At 47.7% G+C, this 22,169-nt stretch overlaps 1 protein-coding gene across 1 annotated transcript in view; it reads right to left on the bottom strand.

Annotated features, from left to right (window-relative positions):
• Nucleotides 1–22,169, bottom strand: part of LOC137525396 (uncharacterized) — a 119,316-nt gene that overhangs the window by 82,828 nt on the left and 14,319 nt on the right. The gene's annotated exons all lie outside the window — the stretch shown is intronic.

Raw genomic sequence — 22,169 nt, 5'->3', positions numbered from 1 at the left:
TGATGGGTTAGCGTTTCCGGTCCCTGTTTATTGAACCTCTCATCTTTATTACATTTATGACTGCATGGCGGCAAAAAGCATTGCTATATCCGCACGCTATTTGTCCTCATGCAAGGCCTGGGATGTTGTGTCTCAAAAAGCGTGGCATTCTCCTCCTGCGCCTCCTCCTGTTCCATCACGTGTGCTGCTGCTGCTGGGTTAGCGTTTCCGGTCCCTGTTTATTGAACCTCTCATCTTTATTACATTTATGACTGCATGGCGGCAAAAAGCATTGCTATATCCGCACGCTATTTGTCCTCATGCAAGGCCTGGGATGTTGTGTCTCAAAAAGCGTGGCCTTCTCCTCCTGCGGCTCCTCCTGTTCCCTCACGTGTGCTGCTGCTGCTGCTGGGTTAGCGTTTCCGGTCCCTGTTTATTGAACCTCTCATCTTTATTACATTTATGACTGCATGGCGGCAAAAAGCATTGCTATATCCGCACGCTATTTGTCCTCATGCAAGGCCTGGGATGTTGTGTCTCAAAAAGCGTGGCCTTCTCCTCCTGCGGCTCCTCCTGTTCCCTCATGTGTGCTGCTGCTGCTGCTGCTGGGTTAGCGTTTCCGGTCCCTGTTTATTGAACCTCTCATCTTTATTACATTTATGACTGCATGGCGGCAAAAAGCATTGCTATATCCGCACGCTATTTGTCCTCATGCAAGGCCTGGGATGTTGTGTCTCAAAAAGCGTGGCCTTCTCCTCCTGCGGCTCCTCCTGTTCCCTCACGTGTGCTGCTGCTGGGTTAGCGTTTCCGGTCCCTGTTTATTGAACCTCTCATCTTTATTACATTTATGACTGCATGGCGGCAAAAAGCATTGCTATATCCGCACGCTATTTGTCCTCATGCAAGGCCTGGGATGTTGTGTCTCAAAAAGCGTGGCCTTCTCCTCCTGCGGCTCCTCCTGTTCCATCACGTGTGCTGCTGCTGCTGGGTTAGCGTTTCCGGTCCCTGTTTATTGAACCTCTCATCTTTATTACATTTATGACTGCATGGCGGCAAAAAGCATTGCTATATCCGCACGCTATTTGTCCTCATGCAAGGCCTGGGATGTTGTGTCTCAAAAAGCGTGGCCTTCTCCTCCTGCGGCTCCTCCTGTTCCCTCACGTGTGCTGCTGCTGCTGGGTTAGCGTTTCCGGTCTCTGTTTATTGAACCTCTCATCTTTATTACATTTATGACTGCATGGCGGCAAAAAGCATTGCTATATCCGCACGCTATTTGTCCTCATGCAAGGCCTGGGATGTTGTGTCTCAAAAAGCGTGGCCTTCTCCTCCTGCGGCTCCTCCTGTTCCCTCACGTGTGCTGCTGCTGCTGCTGCTGGGTTAGCGTTTCCGGTCCCTGTTTATTGAACCTCTCATCTTTATTACATTTATGACTGCATGGCGGCAAAAAGCATTGCTATATCCGCACACTATTTGTCCTCATGCAAGGCCTGGGATGTTGTGTCTCAAAAAGCGTGGCCTTCTCCTCCTGCGGCTCCTCCTGTTCCCTCACGTGTGCTGCTGCTGCTGGGTTAGCGTTTCCGGTCCGTGTTTATTGAACCTCTCATCTTTATTACATTTATGACTGCATGGCGGCAAAAAGCATTGCTATATCCGCACGCTATTTGTCCTCATGCAAGGCCTGGGATGTTGTGTCTCAAAAAGCGTGGCCTTCTCCTCCTGCGCCTCCTCCTGTTCCATCACGTGTTCTGCTGCTTGTGCTGGGTTAGCGTTACCGGTCCCTTTTCCTGGAACCTCTTCTCTGTATTACATTTATGACTGCATGGCGACAAAAAGCATGTTACCTGTGCAAAGAAACATGACATTTTCCACATTTAAAAGACAGTTTTTCCTTTGAAACTTTACAATCAATTTTCTCAAAAACTATAAGCTCTTTTTCAAATATTTTTTTCCCTCTTGTACCCACTCCCAAGGTGCACATACCCTGCAAATTTGGGGTATGTAGCATGTAAGGAAGCTTTACAAAGCACGAAAGTTCGGGTCCCCATTGACTTCCATTATGTTCGGAGTTCGGCGCGAACACCCGAACATCGCGGCGATGTTCGGCGAACGTTCGCGAACCCGAACATCTAGGTGTTCGTCCAACACTAGTTATCACTGCCCGGGTCACCGGGTGCATTTAATTTTTTGGCCAGCACTATGACGCTGTGCTGCTACTACTACCACCAGTATGTTGCCATGGTCCTTCTGTGCTGCTGAACTGACCGCCCGCATAGTCCTTCTTCTGACTCAGTCGCTACCACCACTGCACTCTGCGTTCACACTGCCCGTGTCCACTGACAACTCTGCTGCGATCATTGCTAATTGCTGCAAAAAAAAAAAAAAAATTACAAAAACCTCTCTGGGGCCTTTTTGGCGTCAGCCACTCATCCTCCTCCAGCGGTACCTTCGCCGCCAAGTGCCATTGGAACTCGCCTTCACCTCTTTGATTGCTTAACGCGTATATCCCTTTTTAAGACCACGTATTACCAAATAATAGCCCCATTTACAGTGGTGATTTGTCTTTAAAAGCCATTAAAAAAAAAAAAAATAAAGAATTTTTTATGTTGAAGTTATGTTGCCCCTTATCACCTCGATAATCCATGCAATTTGGGGGATTGTAGCATGTATGGGGGCTTTGTTATTAACGTTAAAAGAAAATCCACCTCCGGGCGGGAATCCACGCGTGATTACGCCATTCACGGCAGAAAATCCGCGTGGTTGCGTGGACGCGAACGAAAATCCGCATGCGGCGGGGCCGAATGCGGATTTTTTTTTTGCAACCACGCGGATTGCCGAATTCGTGGATGAGGCACATCCGAGCATCCCTGCCGCCCGAAGCCCTGCTCTGCAGACTTCGAGTCTGCAGTGCAGGGCTTCGGGCGGCCATTTTCCCATAGCCCTGCTCTTAGCATGCAGGCCGGAAGTAACCTGACGTCCGGAAAGAAGAGGATCGTGGGAGCTGCGCGCCACAAGGAGGTCGGGACAGGAGGTCGGGAAAGAAGGTCTTCTGGCTGTAGGTGAGTAAATGGGTTTTTCCTTTCTTTTTCAGGTGGTACTGCTGATTGTGGTCAGAACTGCTGAGGAAGGATTGTGCATATTGGGGTCATATCTGCTACCGATTGTGCATATTGGGGTCATATCTGCTACTGGTTGTGCATATTGGGGCCATATCTGCTACCGACTGTGCATATTGGGGCCATATCTGCTACCGATTGTGCATATTGGGGCCATATCTGCTACTGGTTGTGCATATTGGGGCCATATCTGCTACCGACTGTGCATATTGGGGCCATATCTGCTACCGATTGTGCATATTGGGGTTATTGAACGTGTTTTTTGTTCAAATCTGCTCACATTACGTGTATTTTCTTGAGAAAACCTGCACAATTATGTGAATTTTCTGGGGAAAGGGTCACCAAAACTTGGGCCCTCTGTCTTTGCGTTGCACTCTTAAAGGGAACCCGAGGTGAGAATAATATTGAGGCTGCCATAGTTATCTCCTTTTTAAGTAATACCAGCTGCCTGGCTGCCGTGTTGGTCCTCTGCCTCTAATTCTTTCAACCATAGACCCTGAACAAGCATGCAGCAGGTCAGGGGTTTCTGACAATATTGTCAGAACTGACAAGATTAGCTGCATGCTTGTTTCTGGTGTAATTCAGTTCACTGCTACAGCCAAATAGATCAGCAGGGCTGCCAGGCAACTAGAATTGTTTTAAAGGAAATAAATATGGCAGCCTCCATATCACTCTCACCCCATGTTCACCTTAAATTACAGTTAGCCCCGCCCTCATCCGGTCATGACCACGCCCATTTTTTGCCACGGCACGCAGTTTTTAGCCACACCCTACCCCGGAAATTTTTCCAGCACCTGCATAGCACCCCCTAAAAAAAATTCCTGGAGCCGCCACTGGGGGATAAAGATTAGCCATGCAGAGTGTCTGCTGACAGAGATTGGGGGGATATCTATAACCAGTAATAGAGTTTAGCCATGCAGAGTGACCACTGACAGAGATTGGGGGGCTATCTATAACTGGTGATAGAGGTTAGTCATGCAGAGTGACCGCTGACAGAGATTGTTGGCAGTGGTGCTCGGATACCCCTTTTTATTATTCGAGTTTGGTCGAATTCGAATAGTAAATTATTCGCGTTCGGTCGAATATTCGAGTCGAATATTTTTTACTATTCGATTCGACCTCGGACTTCGAGCTCACTATTCGAGTTGGTATTCGAGCTCATTATTCGAGCTGACTATTCGAATTGGCCTTAAAGAGACTCCGTAACAAAAATTGCATCCTGTTTTTATCATCCTACAAGTTCCAAAAGCTATTCTAATCAGTGCTGGTCGTAATGGAGAAAGCTACGCTTACGGATCATTACGCGTAATTTTACGCTATTACGCATTACGAAATTACGCTTACGGCATAGACAGTAAATTTCGGTACATGTCCATAATTACGCATAGCACTTACGCAATTACGCGTAAGTATACCGTAGTGCAGGTTATTACGTTATAGGCTTACGCGTAAAATCCTGCTAGCAATTAATGCGTAAGGTCATGCTGCCAAGCGGAAAAGTTGACGCATGGATCAATGTTAGGTAGCCGCCGACTTTAAGGGTTAATAGCAAAGCCCCCTTAAGTGCTAAGAGCCTCAAATTTGGAGAATATATTAAGGAGATCAGAAGGAATAAGAGGAAAAAATTTTTTTTCAAAAAGACCTTATAGTTTTTGAGAAAATCGATGTTAAAGTTTCAAAGGAAAAATATATACATTTAAAAACCCGCCGACTTTAACGGTTAATAGCAAAGCCTGCTTAAAATTTAGGAACACCAAATTCACAGGGTATATTAAGTGGATCAGTGGGAATAAGAGGAAAAAATTTTTTTTCAAAAAGACCTTATAGTTTTTGAGAAAATCGATTTTTAAGTTTCCAGGGCGAAAATGTCTTTTAAATGCGGAAAATGTCAGTTTTTTTTGCACAGGTAACAATAGTGTTTTATTTTCATAGATTCCCCCAAGTGGGAAGAGTTTTACTTACTTCGTTCTGAGTGTGGGAAATATAAAAAAAAAACGACGTGGGGTCCCCCCTCCCAGACCTCTTTAACCCCTTGTCCCCCATGCAGACTGGGATAGCCAGAATGCGGAGCACCGGCCGCGTGGGGCTCCGCACCCTGACTATACCAGCCCGCATGGTCCATGGATTGGGGGGTCTCGGAAGGGGAGGGGCAGCCAAGCTTTCCCCTCCCCCTCCGAGCCCTTGTCCAATCCAAGGACAAGGGGCTCTTCTCCACCTCCGATGGGCGGTGGAGGTGGAGGCCGCGATTTCCTGGGGAGGGGTTCATGGTGGCATCTGGGAGTCCCCTTTAAAAAGGGGTCCCCCAGATGCCCACCCCCCTCCCAGGAGAAATGAGTATAGAGGTACTTGTAGTACCCCTTACCCATTTCCTTTAAGAGTTAAAAGTAAATAAACACACAAACACATAGAAAAAGTATTTTAATTGAACAAAAAACATAACCACGAAAAAAGTCCTTTAATATTCTTAATTAACCATTAATACTTACCTGTCCCTTTAAAAGCCAGTTCCCACGCAATATCCTCGGAAATATACTAATCAGTTACAATGTAACAAAGTTATTCAATGTAACAACTTTGTTACATTGTAACACCACCGCACCCGACGTCACTCACCGCCGCCGCCGCCGCCACGTCTGCGCTGCAGGACCCGACAGAGCTCTGAGCTATAGCTCAGAGCTCTCTAAGCATCTTTGTATTTGGGCTCCAAGGAGCCCCATTGGTCCTTAGCAGACCAATGGGGTTCCTTCTGATTTGAAGGAACCCCATTGGTCTGCTAAGGACCAATGGTGCTCCTTGGAGCCCAAATACAAAGATGCTTTGGAGAGCTCTGAGCTAATATAGCTCAGAGCTCTGTCGGGTGAAGGGACGCTAAGTCCCCGCCGGCTCCGCTGCCCTCCCTGCCTCTCCCACATGTCACCTATATACATGCTGGCACCCATGGGTGCCAGCATGTATATGGGTGACAGGTGTGGGCGGAGTGGACGGCGGGAGCCGGCGGGGACTTAGAGTGTATGCGGCGGCCGGCGGGTGAGCGGCGAGTGACGTCGGGTGCGGTGGTGTTACAAAGTAACAAAGTTGTTACATTGTAATAACTTTGTTACATTGTAACTGATTAGTATATTTCCGAGGATATTGCGTGGGAACTGGCTTTTAAAGGGACAGGTAAGTATTAATGGTTAATTAAGAATATTAAAGGACTTTTTTCGTGGTTATGTTTTTTGTTCAATTAAAATACTTTTTCTATGTGTTTGTGTGTTTATTTACTTTTAACTCTTAAAGGAAATGGGTAAGGGGTACTACAAGTACCTCTATACTCATTTCTCCTGGGAGGGGGGTGGGCATCTGGGGGACCCCTTTTTAAAGGGGACTCCCAGATGCCACCATGAACCCCTCCCCAGGAAATCGCGGCCTCCACCTCCACCGCCCATCGGAGGTGGAGAAGAGCCCCTTGTCCTTGGATTGGACAAGGGCTCGGAGGGGGAGGGGAAAGCTTGGCTGCCCCTCCCCTTCTGAGACCCCCCAATCCATGGACCATGCGGGCTGGTATAGTCAGGGTGCGGAGCCCCACGCGGCCGGTGCTCCGCATTCTGGCTATCCCAGTCTGCATGGGGGACAAGGGGTTAAAGAGGTCTGGGAGGGGGGACCCCACGTCGTTTTTTTTTTATATTTCCCACACTCAGAACGAAGTAAGTAAAACTCTTCCCACTTGGGGGAATCTATGAAAATAAAACACTATTGTTACCTGTGCAAAAAAAACTGACATTTTCCGCATTTAAAAGACATTTTCGCCCTTGAAACTTAAAAATCGATTTTCTCAAAAACTATAAGGTCTTTTTGAAAAAAATTTTTTTCCTCTTATTCCCACTGATCCCCTTAATATACCCTGTGAATTTGGTGTTCCTAAATTTTAAGCAGGCTTTGCTATTAACCGTTAAAGTCGGCGGGTTTTTAAATGTATATATTTTTCCTTTGAAACTTTAACATCGATTTTCTCAAAAACTATAAGGTCTTTTTGAAAAATTTTTTTTTCCTCTTATTCCTTCTGATCTCCTTAATATATTCTCCAAATTTGAGGCTCTTAGCACTTAAGGGGGCTTTGCTATTAACCCTTAAAGTCGGCGGCTTTTTTATATTATACGGGAGCGTAATATTACGCGATTACGGCAGACTGTGTAATTTCAATGGGAGTTTACTGTCTTACGCGTAATTTGTTACGCGTAAAACGTAACCCTGCGATCTACGCGTAATTAATTACGCGTAATACCGTAACCTTACACGTAACGCTTACGGTGCATTTGTAGTGAATTACGATGCGTAATTACGCTAATGCGTAATTTCGGCCCAGCACTGATTCTAATGTGTTCTAGCTTACTGCAGCACGTTCTACTATGACAGTCTCTGTAATAAATCAATGTATCTTTCCCCTGTCAGACTTGTCGGCCTGTGTCTGGAAGGCTGCCAAGTTCTTCAGTGTTGTGGTTCTGCTATGAACTCCCCCTTCCAGGCCCCTCTATGCACACTGCCTGTGTGTTATTTAGGATTAGAGCAGCTTCTCTCTTCTCTCTTATCTTTTACAAGCTGGATAAATCGTCCTCTGAGCTGGCTGGGCTTTCACATACTGAAGAATTACAGACAAGGGCAAAGCTGTTTGCAGGAAGAAAAGAGCAGCTTGAAACTTCAGTGCATGAGAACAGGGGGAAAGAAACACACAAATGATCTCTTGAGATTCAAAAGGAAGAGTGTATACAGCCTGCTTGTGTATGGATGTATTTTCTATGTGTGGACATACTGTACATCAACCTACTTCCTGTTTTGGTGGCCATTTTGTTTGTTTATAAACAAACTTTTTAAAACTGTTTTTAACCACTTTTAATGCGGCGAGGAACGGCAAAATTGTGACAGAGGGTAATAGGAGATGTCCCCTAATGCACTGGTATGTTTACTTTTGTGCGATTTTAACAATACAGATTCTCTTTAAATAGCTTCCAACACTTGTTTTGAGGGTGAATGATGCAAGAAACATCTTTTTTTTCCAAGTAACAACAGCAAGTGATTATGTGGGGATGTTCCTTTAAAAAAAAAAAAGGTGGAAAGAGAAGTTGTGTCCAAAATTTTGTTCAGTACTGTATATACTTCTTCTTCTTCTTCTTCTTCTTCTTCTTCTTCTTCTTCTTCTTCTTCTTCTTCTTCTTCTTCTTCTTCTTCTTCTTCTTCTTCTTCTTCTTCTTCTTCTTCTTCTTCTTCTTCTTCTTCTTCTTCTTCATCTTCTTCTTCTATATCTTCTTCTTCTTTATCTTCTTCTTCTTCTTCTATATCGTCTTCTTCTTCTTCTTCTTCTTCATCTTCATCTTCATCTTCATCTTCTTCTTCATCTTCATCTTCATCTTCTTCTTCATCTTCTTCTTCATCTTCTTCTTCATCTTCTTCTTCATCTTCTTCTTCATCATCTTCTTCATCATCTTCTTTTTCTATATCTTCTTCTTCTTCTTCTCCTTCTTCTTCTTTTTCTATATCTTCTTCTTCTTCACTTATTTCTCTTTTATATTTTTTTTTTAAAGAAATGCAGCTATTTTTGAGCGTAATAAATAGCTGGTGGCGCACGCATGTTGGAAGCGCCATTGTATGTGCTCCCTGGCAGTGGAAACACACAGACAGCAGGAGGTAAATTCAGCAGCAGCAGCAGGAGGAGGAGGATGATGATTGTGTGGCAGCAGGCAGTCAATGAGGCAGGCAGCGAGACATAATAGGCTGTGTGGTACCTAGCGGTGGTACCAGGCCGTAAATACACAGCATGAGGTTCCAGACAGCGGTCGTGAAGCCCACATCATGTCCAATACACAACTGGGACAACACAGTTTTCAACCCGGACACCTCTAAAAATAATATCACACAGTATTAATAAAAAGTATATATATATTTTTTGTTTTTTTAAAGAAATGCAGCTATTTTTGAGCGTAACAAATAGCTGGTGGCGCACGCATGTTGGAAGCGCCATTGTATGTGCTCCCTGGCAGTGGAAACACACAGACAGCAGGAGGTAAATTCAGCAGCAGGAGGAGGAGGATGAGTGTGTGGCAGCAGGCAGTCAATGAGGCAGGCAGCGTGACATAATAGCCCTGGTACCTAGCGGTGATACCAGGGCTGTAAATAAACACAGCAGGCAGGAGGTCCCAGACAGCGGTCGTGCAGCCCACATCGTGTCCAATACACAACTGGGGCAACACAGTTTTGAACCCGGGCACCTCAGAAAAATTAAACCTTTTTTTTTAATGGTTTTTTTGTTTTGTTTTTACAACAAATTACACAGATATAGCTATTGTTTGACGTAATAGCTGGTGGCAGAGTGGCAGCAGAAGGTAAATCTGTGTACCCTGGCAGTGGGAAACACAGACAGACAGCAGCAGCAGCAGGAGGAATGGAGGAGTAATGTGAGCAGCTATTGTTTGACGTAATAGCTGGTGGCAGAGTGGCAGCAGAAGGTAATTCTGTGTACCCTGGCAGTGGGAAACACAGACAGACAGCAGCAGCAGCAGGAGGAATGGAGGAGTAGTGTGAGTGTGGCAGCAGGTAGGTAGGCAGCATGACATAATAGCCCTGGTACCTAGCGGTGATACCAGGGCTGTAAATAAACACTGCAGGCAGGAGGTCCCAGACAGCGGTCGTGCAGCCCACATCGTGTCCAATACACAACTGGGACAACACAGTTTTCAACCCGGGCACCTCAGAAAAATTAAACCTTTTTTTCCCAGAACGTCTCAGGACAGCAACCCTGAGACTTGTCTCCTTCCATAACTCACTGGACAGGAAGCTAGATAAGAATTTGCATAATAGATTAGATAGGGATTAGACAAGTATATACAACATAGTTCCCGCTTACCCCATCAGTTGTTATCCTGTCCAGCAGGATGCTAGGTGTGGGGATATGGCTGGCCACCCATGCTTGTTGCAGGAGCCGCTGCTTGTGTGATCTCCCTGGCTGCGCAGGCTAGTTGTCCTCGCGCGGGATCACGCTGCACGCCGTAGCCTTCCCCAGCATACGGAAGTTCGTACGGATTCCGGAAGTCCCGCCCGCGCATCACGTGATTGGCACCCACGTGACCAGAAGCCGGAAGCAGGAAGTCTCCTGGCCCGGCGTGCGCTCCAGTGCAGCGTTTAGCACGGATTCCTCCGGACAGCGGACGTGCAGGCTGCAGTAACCACTTGGAAAGCTGTGGAATCTTCTGGACTGGTAGGATCTCTGGTGATAGCCAGGGATAATGTTATTATGCTGTGGGCAGGTACATTCTACTTAACTAACTTAGTCACTCTTTACAGTGTCTGTGACTATGGAGGCTGCCTCTGGATCTTCCTCCCAGGGCTCTGTGGAGTCAAGCTCCGTACCCTCTCTGGTATGCATCATTGTGGTTCCTTGATTCATATTGGCTAATTATTGAGGGTTATCAGGCTGATTGGGGTTTTTTTCTTTGTGTTTTATTTTAGCCTAAACCCCGGAAGATGGACACTAAGTCTGATAAAGAACTCCCTAACAAGCCTGATAAAACTGACACTGATAAATCTAAAGACTCTGAAGCTAAAGCATCTCATAAGCCTTCTAAGAAATGTGCAGTTTGCAAGGGTCATTTGTCTTCATCCTCATCTAAAATGTTATGTCAGTCTTGTACAGATAAAGTGGTCAGAGAAGAATCTCCTTCTATGTTTAAAGATTTAAAAGGATGGATTAGAGCAGAAATCTCCTCAGCAGTAGAGACTATGAAAAGCTCAGCTACCTCTCCAGTAAGGACAGGTTTGACAGTCCTATCGGGACCCTCGAGTTCTGTGGCTACTAAACAGCCGGATCGGGCTCCTGAAGGTACCCCTCCGACTAAGAAGAGGAAATTAGACGTTGTGGTTTCAGAGGAATCAGAAAGATCCGAAGGAGAAATGGAAATTTCCTCTTTTGATGAAATACCTTCTGAAACAGATAATGCGGAAGAAAAGAGTAGTAAATGCCATAGGTTTGCTTTCTCCACTTTATGAAAGAACTGTTAGAGGCCATGCACACGGCAATGGGAATTGCTACAGAAAAGAAAACATTAACACCCCTAGATCAAATGTATAAGACTTTATCTGAACCTCAGATGTCCTTTATTCCTGTGCATAATAGTCTTAAAGACATCATTAAAAGAGAATGGGACAATCCTGAAAAGAGAGCCTTTTGGCCTAAGTCTTTGGCCAAGAGATACCCATATAACGCAGAAGATCAAAAGTTTTGGGGGACCTCACCTAAACTTGACCCTTCACTATCTAAAGTGTCCAGAAGGTCGGATCTGCAATTTGAAGATTTAGGTTGCCTAAAAGATCCAATTGACAGGAAAATGGATAACATCTTAAGAAGGGCATGGGAGGCAGCTTCTTTAAACTTCAAGCCTTCGGTAGCATCTACTGCAGTGGCTAGATCCCTAAAGTTATGGATAATGGAAATATAATCACAGATTGCGTCAGGCATACCTAGAGAGGAAATATTGAATGCCTTCCCTAAGATCCTACATGCCACTAATTATCTGGCGGATGCGGCAGATGACTCAGTACGCCTAACGGCTAGAACAACAGCTCTGGTAAATTCTGCTAGGAGAGGAGTGTGGGTAAAGACCTGGCAGGGTGATACCTCTTCCAAGTCTAAACTATGCGGAATTCCATGTGAAGGCAATCTCTTGTTTGGAACAAAGTTGGAAGAGACTTTGGAAAGATCTGCAGATAAAAAGAAAAATTTTCCAGTTAAGCGGAGAAATTTTCGTTTCAATCGTTCCTTTCGTCCTTCAGGAAAACAAGAAACAGAAAGTAGGAATATCCAGAAGAAGAAGTGGGTGCCAAATAGAACGCAGCGGCCAAGAGGAAATCCCTCTTACTCCAATCCAAACCCTCCAACAAAACAATGACGCCAGAATACCGGTGGGCGGCAGACTAGCCCATTTCTTCGAAAGATGGCAGGAGACATTCCAGAACAATTGGTTGTTAAACATAATCTTACAGGGATACAAAATAGAATTTATCAAGCGCCCACCGACACAGTTCTTTGTGACTCCCTGTCCAAACAGTCCAGACCAGGCACAGGCATTACTAAACGAAGTAAACTCTCTACTAGAAAAAAGAGTCATCAGACAAGTCCCAAGATGCCAGGAATGTCTAGGATTTTACTCTCCAGTGTTCCTGATAAAGAAGCCTCAGGGGAACTACAGATTTATCCTGAATCTGAAGAAATTAAACAAGGCAGTCCGTTACAGGAAATTCCGAATGGACAACATTCGCTCAGTGATAAATCTGCTACAAGAGGGCTGTTGGTTAACCTCTCTAGACCTCAAAGACGCTTACCTACATCTGCCAATTCACCTAGAATCACAGCAATTCCTGAGGTTCGCAGTGGTTCTACGCGGAGAGGTAAGACACTTTAGTGCCCTCCCCTTTGGTTTATCTTCAGCCCCATGGCTATTTACCAAAGTTATGGCAGAAGTTTTAGCTGTCCTGAGACTAGACTCTATCCAGATTATGGCCTACCTGGACGATTTACTTCTTTGAGGTCCTTCTGTCCACTCAGTAAATCTCCAAACAGAGTTCACACTTGATTTTCTTCAGTCCCTTGGGTGGGTGATTAACTGGGAGAAATCCTCTTTAAAACCTCAGCAGAGTATGGAGTTCCTGGGCTTTGTGATCTGTACTGGCAATAAAACACTTGTTTTGCCTTCCAGGAAATCTACTGTTTTACTAAATTCTGTTCTTTCTTTTCAGAGAATAAAGATCATTTCTCTAAGAAAGGCTATGGCGCTACTGGGCTTATTAACAGCATCGTTTCCTGCAGTACAATGGGGTCAACTTCATTCGAGAGTACTTCAAAGCTGGATTTTATCCAAATGGGACAAGAGGTTATCTTCTATAGACAAGAAGTTTCAGATTCCTTGGAGTGTCAAGCACTCTCTTCTTTGGTGGCTGGAGGCAAATCATCTCTCCAGAGGAAATCTTTGGGACTTTCCAACCCAGACTGTAATAACTACAGACGCAAGCTCCGGGGGTTGGGGAGCACATCTGAATACTCTTCTTGCTCAAGGTCAATGGTCTGCACATCTTCACAAACGATCTTCAAACAGCAGGGAGTTGCAAGCTGTATGGGAAGCACTTCAGGCATTCCAGACTCAGATTCACCAATCCCATGTGACTATTCGTACGGACAACAGTACAGTAGTGGCCTACCTGAACCGGCAGGGGGGTACGAAGAGCAGAGTTTTAAGGTCCCAAGCATCAAGGATTCTTCATTGGGCAGAAAAGAGTCTACTTTCCTTAAAAGCAGTACATCTGAAAGGGACGCTCAACTATCTAGCAGATTATTTAAGCAGATGGAACCTCTCTCAAGACGAATGGAGCCTGAACGATCAAATATTTCAGGAAATTTCGAATCTCTGGGGGGCTCCACAGGTAGATCTGTTTGCAAGACGAATCAATACGAAATGCCCTCTATTTTGTTCCCTGTGCCCACAGGACAATCCATGGGAAGTGGATGCATTCTCAATCAGCTGGAGCCAGCACAAGATGTACGCCTTTCCCCCCCTACATCTCATCTCGAGGGTTTTGAACAAGATATGGCGAGACCAAGCACAAGTCATTCTGGTTGTTCCTTTCTGGCCCAAGAGACCTTGGTTTGCTCCACTTCAGCGCTTAGCCTCAGACCATCTGATCCTTCCATGTCGTCAGGATCTACTGACCCAGGGCCCAGCGTTTCATCCCAATCCGACTCTTCTTCGGCTTTCGGCATGGAGCCTGAATGGAGGATATTAAAGAGCAAAGGTTTCTCTAATAGATTATCAGAAACACTCATTCAGAGTAGGAAAAAAGTTACACGCCAGATATATCATAAGGCTTGGAAAACATATCTCTCCTGGTGTTTGAAGAATGAGACGGACACATCACACTCAAATTCGGTGCTGGAGTTTCTACAATGTGGATTTCAAAAAGGTCTTAGCATCAGCACATTAAAAGTACAAGTATCGGCTCTGAGTGTTTTCCTGGAGAGAAGATTAGCGGAGGAAGAATATGTGGTCAGATTCTTTAGAGCAACAAGGAGGCTTCGACCAGTTGTCCAGTCAAAGATTCCGTCATGGGACCTAAATACGGTGTTGCAAGCTCTATGTGAATCGCCCTTTGAGCCTATTTCTGATATATCTGATAAGCTATTGACACTAAAGACTGCTTTTTTGTTAGCAATAACTGCCAGAAGAATAGGAGAACTACAGGCTCTTTCAATAAATGAACCTTATTGTGTTATCAGTGAAGAAAGGATTACGCTACGGCTAGATGTATCCTTTCTTCCTAAAGTATCTTCCAAGTTTCACAGATCCCAGGAGATTTTTTTACCATCTTTTTGTAACAACCCATCTAATCAAAAAGAAAATAAGTTGCATTCTTTAGATGTCAGAAGATGTGTAATCGAATATCTTCAGCGGTCCAAGTCATGGCGAAAATCTAATGCTTTACTGGTACTATTCGCAGGTAAATTTAGAGGCAAACAAGCATCTAGGCCAACAATTGCCAGATGGATTAAACAAGCAATTGCTTTATCCTACTTTCATCAGGGGAAGCAGCTTGTTTCTACAATCAGAGCACATTCGACGAGAGCTGTCTCGACTTCCTGGGCAGAGAGGGCAGGAGCCACTATCGAGCAAATATGTAAGGCAGCCACCTGGTCAAGTCACAATACATTTGTCAAACATTATAAACTGGATGTATTGTCAAATTCTGATCTATGTTTTGGCAGAAAAGTATTGCAAGCTGTAGTCCCCCCCTAAATTGATCTTGTATATCATCTCAGGGTTGCTGTCCTGAGACGTTCTGGGAAAGACAAAAATTACTTACGGTAATGTCTTTTCCAGAAGACGAAAGGACAGCACCCTTACTACCCACCCGGATTTTGTCTTATTAAAATTTATTTTGAAGCATCATTCTGTGTGGAGTCTTTCTTTTTTACAACTGATGGGGTAAGCGGGAACTATGTTGTATATACCTGTCTAATCCCTATCTAATCTATTATGCAAATTCTTATCTAGCTTCCTGTCCAGTGAGTTATGGAAGGAGACAAGTCTCAGGGTTGCTGTCCTTTCGTCTTCTGGAAAAGACATTACCGTAAGTAATTTTTGTCTTTTTTTAATGTTTTTTTTGTTTTGTTTTTACAACAAATTACACAGATATAGCTATTGTTTGACGTAATAGCTGGTGGCAGCGTGGCAGCAGAAGGTAAATCTGTGTACCCTGGCAGTGGGAAACACAGACAGACAGCAGCAGCAGCAGGAGGAATGGAGGAGTAGTGTGAGTGTGGCAGCAAGTAGGTAGGCAGCGTGACATAATAGCCCTGGTACCTAGCGGTGATACCAGGGCTGTAAATAAACACAGCAGGCAGGAGGTCCCAGACAGCGGTCGTGCAGCCCACATCGTGTCCAATACACAACTGGGACAACACAGTTTTCAACCCGGGCACCTCAGAAAAATTAAAACTTTTTTTTTTTAATGGTTTATTTTTTTTTTTTTTTTACAGCAAATTACACAGACAGATATAGCTATTGTTTGACGTAATAGCTGGTGGCAGAGTGGCAGCAGAAGGTAAATCTGTGTACCCTGGCAGTGGGAAACACAGACAGACAGCAGAAGGGCAGTACACAGCAGCCCACTGTAGGTGTAAAATGTGTGGCTGCAGGCGACGTAATAGTCAAAGTGAACCAGGCTGGCTTAGTGAGCAGGAGCCAGGAGGTGGTAAAGGGTGGTAAGGCACATTAACGATGGTTCTTCCGGTAGCCAGTTCATGTCCCCCTCTCGCCGACAACAGGGGCCAGGAACTCGCCTTCCACCCACGCCTGGTTCATCTTGAGAAACGTCAGTCTGTCCACAGACTTGTGAGACAGACGTGAGCGTTTCTCGGTGACCACGCCACCAGCTGCACTGAAGCAGCGCTCGGACAGCACGCTGGAAGGGGGACAGGACAGCACTTCCAGGGCATACTGCGCCAGCTCGCTCCAGATCTCCAGGCGCTTGACCCAATACTCCATGGGATCAACAGGGGCATCGCTGTCAAGCCCGCTGTAGGACCCCATGTAGTCAGCCACCATGTGGGTCAGGCGCTGGCTGTGACCGGAGGAGGATGCTGCTGCATGCACCTCCTCTCTAGTCACTGCTGCCGGAGCCTCTACAGTCCTGTAAAGCTCGTTGCTGAGAGACAGCAGGTCTGTGGGGCGCTTGCTGCTGGATGCAGGCACCTGCTGCTGCCTCTGTGCTGGCTGGACAGTGGGGGTGGAAGGCTGGGGGAAGGCTTCCTCCAAGCGCTCAACAAGGGCCTGCTGCAAGCTCCTTATTTGTTGCGCTGGGTCTCCTCCTGCAGGCGGCAGGAACTGGCTCAACTTCCCCTTGAGGCGTGGGTCCAACATCATGCTGATCCAGATGTCCTCCCTCTGCTTCATCTGGATCACCCTGGGGTCCCTGCGCAGGCACGTCAGCATGTGCGCTGCCATTGGAAAGAGGCGGGCCACGTGTGCTGGCACATCGACGGCAGTGCTGTCCTCATCCTCCTCCTCTGCCTCCTCAGCCTCATCCTCTCTCCACCCCCGCACCAACTCAGCTGCGCTGTGCTGAACCCTCTCATCAGCAGCAAGGTCAGGGACCTCCACCAAGTCCTCCTCCTCCTCCCCCTCAGAGGTGGACTGTGCAGCTGCATGCCGCTCCTGCTGGTCCAAGGCTGCCGCTCCCTGTTCCAGCAAAGCATCGAGGGCCCTGTTCAGCAGACAAACCAGGGGCACCCACTCGCAGACCATAGCATGGTCCCTGCTCACCATGTTAGTGGCCTGCAGAAAGGGAGCCAGCACTAAGCACACCTGCTGCATGTGCCTCCAGTCATCATCGGGGACGATGGACGGGGTGTTGCTGGTCTTGTCCCTTTTCTGAGCGGCGGAAACAGTGGCCAGGGCAAGGTACTGGTTGACAGCGTGCTTCTGTTCAACCAGACGCTCCAACATCGCCAGGGTGGAATTCCAGCGAGTTGGAACGTCAATGATCAGCCGATGGCGTGGCAGCTCCAGCTCCTTTTGCACGTCTTCCAGGCTCGCACAGGCTGCAGCCGAGCGCCGGAAGTGACGCACAACGTTCCTTGCCGTTTCCAGCAGTTCGCCCATCCCCTGGTAGGTGCGCAAGAACTTCTGCACCACCAGGTTCAGCACGTGGGCAAGACAGGGGATGTGGGTCAGGTTTCCCCTGCCGATTGCGGCAACCAGATTGGCCCCATTGTCGGCCACCACCTCTCCGACTCTGAGGCCTCTGGGGGTCAGCCAAATCCTCTCCTGCTCCTGGAGTTTGGCCAACACATGGGTTGCCGTCAGTTTGGTCTTCCCAAGGCTGACCAACTGCAGCAGCGCTTGGCAGTGGCGGGCCTTCACGCTGCTGCTGAGGCGGGGGGTTTGGCCAGGTGTGCCGGAGGATGGCAGAGGATCGGAGGAACCTGCTGCAGTTCCCCTGACCCTGCGGGGTGGCACCACCCACTGTGTTGCTGCTGCTGCTGTGCCCGCTGCTGCTCTCCCATCCTCACCCCCTTCCACCAAGCTGACCAGGGCCGGGCCGAGGCATAGGCTGGAGAGGCTCCAGCCTCAGGGTGCAGTGTAGGAGGGGGCACACAATTCATTCAGCTGTCATTCCTAATTGTGTTTGAAGCAGAAAGAAATAAGAAAAGGGGATACATAGCAGTGACTGCAAGCCAGATAACTAGATATTAAGGTGTTGGGGAGGTTGTGGGCCCTGTGGCACCTCTTAGTCTAATAGCAATCAGTGTGTGACGGCTGGGGTGGCAGGGATGGAGGGGCGCACTTTGGTGTCTCAGCCTTGGGTGCTGGAGGACCTTGTCCCGCCTCTGAAGCTGACCCAGTGGACAGTGAAGGACAGGTAGCGGCCTGTCCCGAAGCGGCTGCTCCAGGAGTCCATGGTGACGTGGACCCTTTCACCAACCGCGTGCTCCAGCCCTCGCTCCACATTGGCCATCACAAAGCGGTGCAGTGCAGGAATAGCCTTGCGGGCAAAGTAGTGTCTGCTGGGGAGCTGCCAGTCTGGGGCTGCACAAGCAAGCAGCGCACGCATGTCGCTCCCCTCCTGCACGAGCGTGTACGGCAGGAGTTGGGAGCACATGGCCCGTGCCAGCAAGCCGTTCAGCTGCCGCATGCGACGGCTGCTGGGAGGCAGAGCCCTAACCACCCCCTGGAAGGACTCGCTCAAAAGGCTCTGGCGTGGCCTTTTGCTAGCACGGGAATCAGCGGACACAGCAGAGGAGGCCACTGAGGACTGGCTGCCAGAACAGGCCTCAGTGTCGGCGGCAGGAGTTGCAGAGAGGGGAGGAGCAGTGCGTTTCCGCACTCCTGCTAGTGCTGCTGGAGGAGCAGGAGGGCGGGTGGCTGCTGTTGCTGCTGCTGCTGCTGAAGGCTGTGCAGTGATGGGTGTGGTGCCACTGCCAGCACCAGATGCCTTCAGCCTCTGGAACTCCTCATGCTGGTGGAAATGTTTAGCAGCAAGGTGGTTGATGAGCGAGCTGGTGCTGAACTTTAAGGGGTCTGCACCTCTGCTCAACTTCCGCTGACAGTGGTTGCAAGTGGCGTACTTGCTGTACACTGTGGGCATTGTAAAAAATCGCCAGATTGGTGACAAAAACAACCCCCTACAGCCTGGAGCCGCTGCTGCCTGTCTCCCTGTGGTGGTTGGGGGGGGGGCTTGGGTGCGGCTGGTGGTGGTACTGGCAGACCTGCCTACTGCTGCCAATGCTTGCAATGATGCGCCTCCTTGCAAGGCCCACAAGCGCATCCTCCTCCTCCTCCTCAGAGCTGCTGATGACGACATCCCCAGGAGCTGGTGGCACCCAGTCTTTGTCTGTCACCGTGTCATCATCATCCTCCCCCTCCTGAAACATGTCCTGCTGGGATGATGACCCCCCAAACTCCTCTCCTGATGCATGGATGGGCTGCTTGACTGTCGCCACAGTCTTGCTGTCCAATTTCTCCTCCCCCAAAGTGCCCATCAGCATCTCCTCCTCAAAATCGCCAACAACAGCAGACAATTGACTCATGATGCCTGGGGTCAAAAGACTGCTGAATGACAGATCGCCAACTGACGGTGAACTGGCCTCCTCCCCAGGCCCTGCTGGGCGGCTGCTGCGAACAGGGGTGGTGGTGGTGGTGAGGGTGGAGGCCTCGGATGCAGAGCTGATGGCGGGCTGCTCATCCTCCGTCATCAGTTGCACCACAGTGGCTGCATCCTTTTCCTCAATGGGACGTTTGCGACCCGGCTGGAGGAAAATAGGAGCAGGTGCTACACGCTGCTGCTGCTGTGTCTCTGCAGCGTGAGTTGCAGATGCTCCTGCTGGGCGCCCAAGGCGTCCACGGCCAGTGGCTATAGGAGGAATGTTAGCCACTGACGCAGCTGCTGCTGCTGCGGAACTGTGCATGGTGGCGCGGCTCCCTCTCCTCTTGATTCCCTTGCTGCCCTTCCCCTTGCCCAAACCGCGCTGGCTGCCACTTCCAGACATCTTAGATGTTTTGGGCGTAAACACAAAAGTTTTTTAAAAGGGCGGGTGAAAAAGTGGGGTACTTTAATGGAGTGGGTTGGTGGGTGAGGTGACACTAATCACTAAGTGATTAGATCGCTAAGTGATTAGTACAGTACAAATACAAAATACAATAATCGGTATTGGTAATCAGTAAGTGTGAACAGTGAACACAGTGAGTGTTTCCAATAGTACACTAACTAGAAAATACAATAATCAGTTGTAATCAGATTCAGTAGAAGGAAATAGAGTGTGTGTACACTACAGACAGTGAGTGCACGCACACACACACACACGCAGGAGCTAGCCTATGAACAGTGACTGAGTGTCCCTAGTACAGTAAGTAGTAACAGTCAGTAAGTACAACTAGAAATTACAATAATCAGTAGTAATCAGAAGGAAATAGAGTGTGTGTACACTACAGACAGTGAGTGCACGCACACACACACGCAGGAGCTAGCCTATGAACAGTGACTGAGTGTCCCTAGTACAGTAAGTAGTAACAGTCAGTAAGTACAACTAGAAATTACAATAATCAGTAGTAATCAGAAGGAAATAGAGTGTGTGTACACTACAGACAGTGAGTGCACGCACACACACGCAGGAGCTAGCCTATGAACAGTGACTGAGTGTCCCTAGTACAGTAAGTAGTAACAGTAAGTACAACTAGAAATTACAATAATCAGTAGTAATCAGAAGGAAATAGTGTGTGTACTGTACAGACAGTGCACGCACACACACACGCAGGAGCTAGCCTATGAACAGTGACTGAGTGTCCCTAGTACAGTAAGTAGTAGCAGTCAGTAAGTACAACTAGAAATTACAATAATCAGTAGTAATCAGAAGGAAATAGAGTGTGTGTACTGTGCACGCACACACGCAGGAGCTATGAACAAACAGTGACAGTGAGTGTCCTAGTACAGTTACAGTATAACTACAAAATACAATCACTCAGTAGTAAAGGACAGCAGAAACACTGGTATAGATAAGATGAGAAATAAACTAACAGAGGACAGGAGGACAGCTGCCCACACAGGCAAGGCCCTGAGGCCTAAAGCTGTGTAAGCTTGCCTGCAGCAGCTGCCTGTCTCTATGTAACACACAAGCTACTAACTAAAATACAATGTCTATCTAACTAACAACAATATAGGTGTATATAGGAGGTGTATGTGAGCAAAAACGCTAGGTGATTGACCACAATAAAGCACTTGCTAAGCCAAAGCACAAAGGAGCAGATCTCTCTCTGTACAAAGTCAGGCAAGGACGGAAAAACGGAACATGGCGGCCGCTATTTATAGGGTAGGGGCCAGGGCCGGCCTTAGGTTTCACAGCGCCCTGAGCGAACCAGATTTTGGTGCCCCCCCCCCCCCATTCATCCTCTTCACGCACGCAGACACAGATTGCACACATGCAGATCACACAGACACATGCAGATCTCGCACACACACATACACACACTCACAAATGCAGATCTCATACAAGCAGATCACGCACACACGCAGATCTCGCGCGCACGCACACACACACACACACGCGCAGATCTCGTACACACACATGCAGATCATACACACACACACACACACATATACACACTCACACACATATACATACATTTATATATATATATATATATATATATATATATATATATATATATATATATATATATATATATACACACACACATGCTGATCACATTCAAGCAGATCTCGCGCACACACACAGATCACATACAAGCAGCACACACACGCGCAGATCACATACAAGCAGCACACACACACGGGCAGATCACATACAAGCAGCACACACACACGCGCAGATCACATACAAGCAGCACACACACATGCGCAGATCACATACAAGCAGATCGCACATACGCAGAACACACACACGCACGCACACACACACACCCATGGAGTCAAATAAGAAGCCCCCTGGCACTCAGCTTCCCTCCCTCCAATAAAAGTATCTTTCCCCGGCACACAGCTTCCCTCCTTCCCTTTGATTAATGCGCCCCGCTCCTGAGCACCTGTCATTTCCCTTCCTTCCTTCCCTCCCTCCATCATACAGAATGGTGCAGGCAGTGTCACTTACCATCCATCTCGCAAACAGCAGCTCTGGTCAGCTCCCGGGACATAAGGGCTTTGCTTGATGACCTCATCAAGCGAGCACCCTTAAAGCCACAATGCAGAAGAATGTCCCGGGAGCTCAGCTGAGCAAAGCTGCTGTTTGTTTGTGAGATAGACGGTGAGTCAGAGCCACTGCCTGCACCGTTCAATCTCTAGGAGGGAGGGAAGGAAGGGAAATAAGAGGTGCTCAGAGCGGGCGCATAGGGAAAGAGGGAAGCTGTGCAGCGGCCGGCGGGGAAGATACTTTTATCTTAGGGAGGGAAGCGTGCGCCCCCCTGAAAGCAGGCGCCCTGAGCGACCGCTCCGGTCGCTCAGGTCAAAGGCCGGCCGTGGTAGGGGCTGGCCAGGGTCCCCCTCTGTGATTGG

This window comes from Hyperolius riggenbachi, chromosome 7, assembly GCF_040937935.1.
Source record: "Hyperolius riggenbachi isolate aHypRig1 chromosome 7, aHypRig1.pri, whole genome shotgun sequence".
Classification (NCBI taxonomy): Eukaryota; Metazoa; Chordata; class Amphibia; order Anura; family Hyperoliidae; genus Hyperolius; species Hyperolius riggenbachi.
Note: the sequence above shows the minus strand (reverse complement) of the source record. Positions and strands in the feature narration are given on the sequence as shown.